General features: G+C 45.0%; 1 protein-coding gene across 1 annotated transcript in view; it reads left to right on the top strand.

Annotated features, from left to right (window-relative positions):
• LOC126346953 (uncharacterized) overlaps positions 1 to 11,330 on the top strand; it is a 1,435,518-nt gene that overhangs the window by 1,199,148 nt on the left and 225,040 nt on the right. The window lies entirely within an intron of this gene.

Below are 11,330 nucleotides of genomic sequence, written 5' to 3'. Positions count from 1 at the left end.
AATCATCGTCTTGACGGACCAGTTCAGACGACAGGGCCTCTTCTGTTGACTTCTGAGCCACGCTATTTGCAATTGTCGACTCCATAGAACTCTTTTGCTTCTTCAATGGTCCTTTCGACTTTTGGCTGATCAGTGTCTTAGTTTTTGAAGCTTCATTTTCTGTGCTAGAACTTTCAATCTTCGGGACTGCTGATCCTTGATCGACTTCAGATCCTTCAGGTGCAAAGCCTATGGTATCGTCTTGGACACCAGTCTCTTCTTTAGGCTGGAATATTTTGCTAGTTTCTTTCGCTCGCGCCTTAGTTTTGTCCATTGACGTCTTATCAGATAGTGATTCTGACAGTGAGATGATTTTGAGCGTAGTCTCAAATGTTTCAGACGGTGACTCCTGTTCTTTACCTTTAGCCCCTCGATGAGGTGTAGTACAGCTTGTTTCAGTGGAGACTGGTGACGACGGTCTGTCTGTTTTGACTACTTGATCGGGCATCTTAGTTGTTCCTCCGTGGTCTGTAGGACTCTTCTTTTCTGCGTCCGCTGTTCCGTCAGTTGATTGTTTAGGAGAGGACCCACTTGTTTTCCCGAAGGCTTCTACCGGTGACGAAATGGAAAAAGGAGCAGCAGAGGTGAGCATTGGTTTGCTGGCTGCGACTGGTCCTGTAGCTTTTTTCCCCATTGCTTCTGTTTCAGTATAATTATTTTCGTGTCTGCTAAGGCTCATAGGAGTTGCCCTGTAGATGTCTTCTGTTGTGGTGTCGGTGGCATCTATTGCCGAAGCAGTGGACTCAGGTGTACCAGACTGTTGTTCGTTTGTAACAGTGCCAGAAAGTTGTTCATTCATAACATTTTCTGGAACGTGTTCTTTTTCGAATGAGTTTTCTGCTCTATTTCGTTTTTTACCAGAAAGTGTAAATTTCGTCTTAGTGGTTGTACCGAGATCGGGAGTAGTCGGTAATTCAGCGACAATACTGTAGACTATTTCCTGAGCGTTAGTGACGTCCGTTGCCTGCTCGATCTTGGTAGGTTCTTTCTGAAAGGTGACACCTCGTCTTTCGACTTCTTGCTTCTTACTGCTTCCTGCACGTGTTGGTCCTTGCTCAACATTGCTATCGGTTGGGCGTGGTATTTCAGCCTTCTCGGAGGAGGTTACTTCTCGTTCAGTCGCCCTCCAGAAAGGTTCATAACAGAATGTTTCATCCTCTGCCTCACCCCCTCGAGGTACAGTGTGAGCGGTGGAAGAGACCGTTTTATCCCAGTGCCTCACGTCCACCCCTTGGCGATCTGGTACGACGGTCACCTTCGCCGTTGCTGTCTCCGGCGCCTTTGTTTTACTATCCGCTGCTCCTTCTATGTCCTCCGCCCTTCTCGTGCCTGCTGCTCCCATCTCGCCTTTGAAATCAGCTTTCCCACCGTGTAATGACGTACCTTGATCCTTCTTCGTGGCATTACCCGTTTGGCCTTCACTCTCCGACGCACGTTCAGTGGTCCGTCTTACCTCGTCAGACTTTCGCGCCCTCGTCTTTGGCGCCATCACCGCCACCAGCTCCCTGGCTTCGGTGACGTTGGTAGCTGGTTGCTGCTCGTAGCCCGCTGCCGACACGGCGGCTGTCTTTTTACCAGAGCCCGCGTCTTCCGTGTGTGCGCCTGCGGAATCCAGCTGCAAATCTTCTGCAGGTTTCGAGGATCCCACTGCGACTTCATCGCTCATTGCCTCCGCCATATCGTCCCTGTCAAGGAACAATGAGCAGAGTCGTTAAAAAACTGAGACAAGCTTCAATTCAAATCGAGTTATTTTCATGTGTACATTCACTTGTTTTAACAGTGCCAAGAATATTCGTTTGCCTCACACATATAGACTAAATTTCGACAGGTTCGTTAACGTTCAGTTTTTTTGGAGGGGGGGGGGGGGAGGGAGAGGCGATACGCGTTGTTTCCTTGGTAAAGATAATTTACTGTTACCTTCCTACAGTATATGGACGTAGTTCAAAATGGTTCAAATGGCTCTGAGCACTATGCGACTTAACTTCTGAGCTCACCAGTCACCTAGAACTTAGAACTAATTAAACCCAACTAACCTGAGGACATCACACATATCCATGCCCGAGGCAGGATTCGAACCTGCGACCGTAGCGGGTCGCCCGGTTCCCGACTGGAGCGCCTAGAACCGCACGGGCACTCCGGCCGGATACGAACGTGGGTCAGTGCCAAAGATAATTTACTGTTACCTTCCTGCACTATGCGGACGTGGGTCAGTGCCAATGAATATAGTGGTGTACACTTGGGAAGGCAGTAGTGCGATGAGTTCTGCGCAAGTGGGTGGAGAATACTTTGCGGCATTGCCAACGTGCTTTCTGTCTCTGACCCACACCTCAGGCTCTAGCCGATGTCAACCCTGGTAACTGGCAACGCCAAAGGTTAGCCCCTCACCAGGACCCTCTTCTGCTTCTGACTCCGCCCCGTTAATTTATACACACGGAAAACTGTCAAATGGTTCAAAAGGCTCTATGGGACTTAACTTCTGAGGTCATCAGTCCCCTGGAACTTAGAAATACTTAAACCCAACTAACCTAAGGACATCCATGCCCGAGGCAGGATTCGAAACTGCGGACGTAGCGGTTGCGCGGTTCCAGACTGTAGCGCTTACAACCGCTCGGCCATTCCGGCCGGCGGAAAACTATCGCTGTAGCTTCTTAAGGGGTTCGTGAAATTGACCGAAAATGTCAGTTTTCAGATTATTTTTTATTTATTAGTAGAACTTACGGACTATATGTTTCCAAAGTTTCAATGATGAAATTGCGTCTGATATGCCTGAAAAATAATTTAAATGTGTGACGCGGCCTTTCCGCCACGCCCGCCTTTTGAGGCAACGCTTCAATTCTAGTTCGGTGAACAGCGTTTCCGTGGATTACTTTCAAGCAAACTTTCACGGGATGCATCTGAAAGACTGTTATATACACGCCTTGGTTTTAGAGATATCTGTGACTGTTCCTCATCTTATAAACAATAACAAACCCACTGGTTTGTTTATGAAGAACGAAGTCTTGTTTTGCCTTGCGCTACTGGCGGAGATTTGCGCAAGTGTTCGATTCTTTCATATTAAATAATGCCACGGTGTTGTATTTAATGATGGGAGCGTAGGGAGGATGAAGGTATTGGAGAGAACCGGCTTTAAGATAGGAAATTTCACTCAAGATATCTTGAGAAAAATAGATTTACAGCTGCTCTCTGCACCTGAGAAGACAGTTGAAGACATGGTAAAGGAAAGAAAGCTGTAAGCAAGAAAGCATAAGAGAAGACTTGAAGGGAAAAAAGACCCTGAACAGAAATGTGGGGCCTTTCTGAGGCGGTGACACAAGAAAAAACGTTAGGTTGAACTCTAAATTGCAATTCCTGAAAGTCATGTTTTGTGAAGTTTATGTATCTTTTTCACGAAATCGATGAAGCCTAGAATTATAAAATTTTGTGCACTTTTTTCTATAAACCCATTATATGTTCTCTCAAGAGTAAATTTTAAAAGTCTATGTGTAAGATGAGATTGGGGCATATTGCTCGGAAATTTGCATTAATTTTGTATTATACTTACAGAATTATAAGTAAAAATCAATAAATCCTCCAATTTTAAGTATTCAAAAACCCTTATGAGAGAAACTTAGTATATGCAAAGAGAAAAAAAAACATAAATTTTTAGAAATCTCTTGATTAATTTTTGGAAAAGGGTACCTACATTATTCTTTGAAAATAAAATTTTTACATTCAGTAAAAAAGTTAAACGTATATAATTGAAGGAACTTAACAGTATGTATTAATTTCATGTAAGGCATGGTAAAAAATTTCATTGCAGTCTCTTCAAAATTGTTGATCTGGTGCATCTTTTAAATAGTATATGTTTTTATGAAACGTCCCCCCTTAAGGTAGCACTTGCCGAGTTTGCTTTATGCCATCCATAGCGAACACTATAACGGCTAAGTAACCTCACCATACCTAAACTAATATGAAAGTCAACGCTAGATCTTCCACGCGCAACCCGAAGCGCGTTCTAAAGCCATATGCGACTGAACTACGCACATGGCTCCTTGCCATTGACCCTCTCCCGACCACTCGCTTCTTAGGTGCTCATCACTACAGCGCCCCAAAGCTAGGTTCGGTTTTCATGGGTATTGCGAACTACTGAGGTAGGGCCAGTCTCCTTACCTCTCCACGTTGTTAAATCAGTTTAGTGGGTGACTATGACGAGTACCTGCCGTGTGAAACGCTATAACGACGTAATTTCTCAGGTTTTCTCGGCGTGGTTGATTAAGGGTCCATTCTCCTCAGTCAGCTAACAAAATAAAAAAACAGAGCAATCAAAGTAAATCTATTTGCACATTATTTATTGATAATTGGTAAACATTTCATGATTTTCTAAAGAAATTCAGTCCTCACTAAACCCCCCGGTGTGTTAAAATTTGCTCAGTCCAAAATGAGGTGTGTCCACGACGGAAGCCATGCAATCTACAAATATCATTTGAAATTTAAAAAAAGATTTCCTTTGTTTATAGGATATTGCACACGGATAAATAGCACAGTTTTTTTGAAATTTGAAAAAAAATAATGAAGTGGCGGACGTTCGGAGAAACAGATGTAGTTTTGTCGTGCGTTTTTGGTCACGTTTTTTCCATTAACTAATGAATAACTTAAAGTAAAAAAAAGTAGCCTATTTTTCCTTACGGACATGCCCGAGCAATTCAGACAAATTTCCAGAAAGGTACGTTTAGTAATGTGCCCGCAATTTATTCCGTCTGCGTGAGGTAAGTTGTATTTCAAGCTGACGGAATAGATTGAGGGCACACTAATACAGATACCTTTCTGAAATTTGGCTAATTACTCCTCGGACACGTCTGCAAAGTGTAATAGGCTATTTTTCATTTTAAGTTATTCATAAGTTATTGCAGAAGCGTGACCAAAAATACACGACAAAACTATATCTTTGCTTCAGACGACCGCCATTTTATAATTTTTTTTTCAAATATAAAAAAAACTGAGTTATTACCAGTATCCCATAGATCAAGAAAATTGTTTGTTTTTGATTTCAGATAGTATTTGCATACTGCAAATCACGGACACACGTCGTTTTGTGCAGAGCTACCTTAACTCCTCGGAGGGGGGCTTAATGTATAGTGTGACATATGTCAAAGCAGCACTTATACCGAACGTCCACAATTATTTGTTGGATATATTCCAATATTTCTCTTCTCCTATAGTTGTCCCACTCTACATATCTTTCCAGAGACCATAGGAGACTTGCTAATTAGTTTTAAAACTGATTGATGTGTTGACTACCGTCACTAGTCTAAACATCCGCCGGTATTACAAAAGGGTTCCTACAGAAATCAGTAAGAGATGGCGTAAAAATACATACCTCATATTCTCCTACAGTTATATTTAAGAAACATGCTATAATCAGGAAAGCCAACTGGGAACGCTTAGCCAGAGAGTGTGACATTCCTCCGTTACCGGATGGTGACAGACAAATTGACATTGACAACAGAGCTGAGGAACTGGTGTGTGCAGTGACTAGAGCGATGAAGGCGGCCGTGCCAACTAGGAGGAGGGCCATGGCGGCCTCGCCGACACCATGGTCTGCTGAGTTGCAGGAGCTGCGTCAGTCTGTCAGAAGGCTGCGGAGGCACTACCAGCGCAGTGTCGTCTGGTGGGAGGAGCAGAGATGGTTACTGCTATACCGGGAGGCAAAGGAAAGATTTCAAAAAGAATTAAAAGCGGTCCGAGTTAGAAGCTGGGAGACATTCGTGACCAATCAGCTGGCCTTGGATCCATGGGGGATTCCGTATAAACTAGTAAGAGAAAAGATCCGCTCCCCTATGATGCTGTCCACAGTCAGGCATGGGGATGGGATGACGGACTCATGGCAGGAGACTGCTGAGGTCCTACTCCGATCCCTGTTGCCTGACGACGACAGAACAGAGGATACTGAGGAACAGCGACGGTTGCGGGATTTAGATCTGGGCGACTATACAAATGATGAGGCAGTCCTCCCCTTCTCGGAGGAAGAGGTCGCTGCCCTCATAAAGACAATAAAGAGAGGGAAAGCCCCCGGGCCAGACGGCATTGTGGCGGAGGTGGTGCAGTTCTTGGCCCCACAACTGGTCGCTCCTTTAACCCAGCTGTACAACGAGTGCCTTCGGCAAGGCAAATTCCCGAGGATCTGGAAGGCAGCAAACGTTGTAATCATTAAGAAAGGCCCCGATAAAGATCCAGCTGAGGCAAAGTCTTACAGACCCATCTGCCTTCTGGATGTGCTCGGGAAAATCCTTGAAAAGCTGCTTGCTGATAGGCTGACTGCCCACCGAGTGCTGCACGGGATGAGCGACAGACAGTTTGGCTTCAGGCCTGGGCGTTCTGCATCTGATGCGATCGCCCTGGCGGCCGAGGTCTGTGGTTCGGCCCCGTGCAAGTACATCGTCGGCATCATGGTGGACATTAGTGGCGCCTTTGACAACCTGTGGTGGCCTTCGCTCTTCTCCTGCTTGCGGGAGAAAGAGTGCCCAGGGCCGCTATACGGTTGCCTTAGGAGCTATTGTGTAGATCGGGAGGTCTGGCTATCATCCCCTAGCGGGAGGATTGGAAAACCCATAACAAAGGGATGTCCCCAGGGTTCCGTCTTAGGTCCCCTATTTTGGGATATCCACATGGAGCCACTCTTAAATGCATTGCAACAAAATGAAGATGTGCTAGAGGTGATAGCCTACGCTGATGACCTCCTTCTACTGGTTGGCGGCCGAAGTCGCGAGGATATTGAACCAAAAATAGACAGAGCCATGACGCAACTACTATCATGGTGCCGTAATACCAAGATGACCATCTCACCGACCAAATCAACCTATCTATTACTAAAGGGACAGTTAATAAGAAACCCGACCGTAAGAATTGAGGGCACACCAGTACTCCGACGACGAGAGGGACGTTACTTAGGGATCATCATCGATGAAAGGTGGAACTTCGGAAAGCACATTGAAACCGTGACACAAAGAGCTCTGCAAATTCTCAATAACCTCATCACCATAGGTCATAAAAGATTTCATCTCCCCCCTCACCTTATCAAATTGTATCATAATAGCATACTAACATCAATAGTGGGTTACGGCGCGGGAGTCTGGGCACACAGGCTCACGAGGGTTGTGCCCGCCATGTCGGTGAGAAGGGTTCAAAGGAACATGATATTAAGATCTGTGGGGGCATACAGAACATCTCCGGGAGGGGCCCTATTAGTAATAATGGGGCTTTGTCCTCTGGATATCAAAATTAGGGAACAGGGTGCTTGGTATTGGGCAAAGAAAGGGGACATAGAAAAAGTAGAAGACATCTTGGGAGTTAGGGTTAGGGATAAGGGCGAGATACGGAAGAGGGGTGAAGAGCTATGGCAAGAAGTTTGGGAGGCAGAGGAATCCGGCAGAAGAACTTTCAGCTTCCTGCCGAATGTGAGGGAAAGAATGAGCATGGGTTATTTTGAACCAACTAGGGGTTTGTTCCACTTTCTCACTGGACATGGGCCTTACCCGACGTATCTATGTCGGTTTGGGAAGAGGGCAACGCCTACGTGTGACTGTGGTGCATTGGAGGGAACTCCCGACCATGTGGTCTACGAGTGCCCCCTTTTCGATGATGTAGCAACTACACTTAGACAGCAACTACCCAACTATGACACTTATATGTTATTAAGACAAGACGAGACCTTTCGACTGCTAAATCAGTTGGCAAATGAGGTATCACGAAAGGTCCTAACACAATATCTGAGAGAGCTTTAAGACTTAAAAAATTAACATACTAGGTCAATACCCCAATCCCGTACCGCCTGTGCGTGGACTGGTCGACTGGTAAAGTTGGAATCCGCCACGTGCAGGATAGGGGGAGAGGGGCGACCATACCGGATTTGACAACGCACCGATTCTGACTTAGAATAGTTCATTAGGTTAGGAAATTAGAATAGGAATTAAGATAGAAACCTGCAGCGAATAAAAGTATTGGCCTGCCCTGTGCCAGGGCGCGTTCACCGGGGTTAGCTCGGTGAGCAAGGCACACAAGTAGGATTGTATATTTACTGGCATGTTTGTAACGCTGCAGGCAGTAGAGACTAGTGTAAGTAGTAATATTAGGAGTAGCAGATTTGTTAATTAGTAGGTCTGCCCATTCAACTAACACACTGTCTGTAGATTAGAATTAGAAATGTATAAGCTGTACCTAAGTAATGTATTATAACATGACCCACTAATTCATAAGGTGGTGGGTTTTATTGTATAAAATATTTTTTTTTGTAAGAAATAAAGATTTTTTTTAAAAAAAAAACATGCTATAACTAATCTTAAGTAGAGAAAGGTATAGTAAATGCTGCTGGTAATTAGTACTTTTGTATGTTACTTCGACCCACTAATGTTTTAGGTGGTGGGTTACTATTTATAATATTGGTTTTAATGAATAAAGATTTTTTAAAAAAAATGGTATAACGTAAATGGAAGGTCGAGATAAGACCAGTTGTCTAAGCAAAGGGGAAACTAATCAAGTGCGCTAGTTTAGCACTGCACAGGTTGGCTAAGTTGCGACTACGAATTGAAGAACAAAATAAAACACGTTGCATTCGCACATTTGAATAATTACTCTTATTTACTCCCTTAGCGCTGTCAAATAGTCATTGAGAAATACTCAGATATGAAGACACAAGTAAGGCAGGCTAGCATTTTCAGGGAAGTTATAGCTCCAATCGCCACAGCCCCTTCTGGAGGTAGCGCAGTGGTTAGCACACTGGACTCGCATTCGGGGGGACGACAGTTCAAAACCGTGTCCCAACTTCCTGATTTAAGTTTTCCGTGATTTACCTAAATCACTTAAGGTAAATGCCGGGATGGTTCCTTCGAAAGGACACCACCGCTTTCCTTCCCCATCCTTCCCTAATCCGACGTGGTGCTCCGTCTCTAATGACCTCGTTGTCGACGGGACGTTAGACACTGATCTCCTCCCCCTCCCTTCTGGAGGAAGGAAGCGAGAAGTGGACTTGTTTCCTGCGGCGTAAGACCTCTAGTGGCGCAGTGTTTTAGTACCGTTTTCTGGAAGCGATCCCTGGCGGCCAGTTCCGTAGCCGTAAAGGCGCCGTGCAACACGGCACGCGGAATCCAGGACATGCCGACCTTCGCAGAACAGCTTCCGTGCTCTGCTAACACACTGCCGCCTTTCTTCTGTGCACTTCCCTCTGCTTTGAGCTTGATGTTCTACCGACCTGTTTGCTTCCCTGGATGACATACTGCAGGCTTCTCTCCTCTTTGGCGTCGCCGTATCCATTGAAAGTGTGAACTGATGGTCTAGTTATTACATTATGTTTCTCTTCACAATCAGTCTCTTACTTTTTCGAGAGACACTGACTATTTAGCAAGATGTGGGACACAAGGACAAAAGAAATTCGTCTGGAAACCGAAGTTTCTCTGCCACGTGTGTGAATGGAAAAAGGAGAATATTGTCTTTGATCAAGGCACAATCATTTCCAAACATTTATTGGGAGGAAAAAAAAGGCTCCTGTTGAAATCGGTAGTTGATGGCGCACAAATGTAGTCCTCACGTTCTCCTAAGATAATATTTGAGAAACAAGCTGTAACAGCCCGCCCAGTTAGCCATGCGGTCTAACGCACGGCTTTCCGGATTGGGAAGGAGCGCCTGGTCCCCGGCACGAATCAGCCCGGCGGACTTGTGTCGAGGTCCGCTGAGCCGGCCAGTCTGGCTTTTAGGCGGTTTTCCATCTGCCTCGGCGAATGCGGTCTGGATCCTCTTATTTCGCCTCAGCTGCGCAAACAAGTTCTACACGTACGCTTACACCACCATTACTCTACTACGCAAACATAGGGGTGAAACGTTCCCTGGGCGGTCCACCGGGAGCCGAACTGCACAATAACCCTGAAAGAGTGGTTCGATGTGGGCGGCAGAGGGCTGAAGTGGACTGCGGGGGTCGTCGTGGGGTTGTGGACCACTGCGGCTGCGGTGGGAACGGAGCCTCTCCGTCGTTTCTAGGCTCCCGGTTACCATACAAGACTATACAACACAACACAAGAGGCTGTAACATAAGTGAAATAGTCGAGATGAAAACAGGTGTCTGAGTACAGGCGGAAAAGGTGCAGAGGAAACCCTAACTAGCTTACATGATAAAAACAACAATGTTTCGGTACGAGTAGAAAACCGTTGTTACAGAAAATACTGGAAATTAAGTGGACTGATAAGATAAGAGATGTGGAGGGTCTCCGAAGCATCGACGAGGAAAGGAATATGTGGAAAGTACTGATTAGAACAGTGGTTGGTTCCAACCTGGGGGTGATTACTTCCAGAGGGGTAAAAACAGAGGAGTTCGGCTGTATTTAGATCACGAAACTAAATATTTTTGATTGATCGTTGCTGTTATCACTATTTCCTGAGACTGTAGTAGTGATTACATAAGTTACGAATAATTACATTTTTTCCGTATGTTAGCATTAACTCATTACACAATACGGTAAAGGCTACAGTTTCTGAAACTAATTTATGAATCACATAGTACCCACTACACACCGGCTTTTTGCTAGGCATCAGTGTCAGTAAAACTTAGATACACCCGTTATTTTCTGAAATATCTCATGAAAGTGTCTTCTCAGAGTTTTAGGTGGTACCCGCAATCGACCAGAAATTACCTCATTATTCACATCGCAGCAATAAACGAAATGACTGACAGTAGCACTGTCTTAGCTTCCACAGCAGATCCTTACAAATCGATGAATAGTACAAAACATTTATATGAAATTTAGAAATGAAGAATATACTGTAAGTAATCCGGCTGCCGGATAAGAACCCGCAGTCCGATATTTGACTTTCTCAGGGCTTGATTTTTGTCCAAGATGATGTGACTGAATACCGTGGCTCTGGATTATATTACCAAAAGACCCTTAGTAGTCAATGGTTCAAATGGCTCTGAGCACTATGGGACTTAACTTCTGAGGTCATCATCAGTCTCCTAGACTTAGAACTACTTAAACCTAACTAACCTAAGGACATCACACACATCCATGCCCGAGGCAGGATTCGAACCTGCGGCCGTAGCAGCAGCGCGGTTCCAGACTGTAGTACCTAGAACCGATCGGCCACCCCGACCGGCAGTCAGCCGTATTTGTTAACTTTATTGTATATACCAAGACTGGTTTCTGTCTTTCACCAACCTTCAAGTGGCTTAATGAAGTTACATATTTATTATCGGTACCAGCTTGTCTGCTAGATTTTGAATATTGTAGCTGCCTTGTACAAGAGTTTCTTTAGTCACTACCTTCTGCAAG

Source organism: Schistocerca gregaria, chromosome 1, assembly GCF_023897955.1.
Source record: "Schistocerca gregaria isolate iqSchGreg1 chromosome 1, iqSchGreg1.2, whole genome shotgun sequence".
NCBI classification, from domain to species: Eukaryota; Metazoa; Arthropoda; class Insecta; order Orthoptera; family Acrididae; genus Schistocerca; species Schistocerca gregaria.
This window is presented reverse-complemented; position numbering and strand designations above follow the sequence as displayed.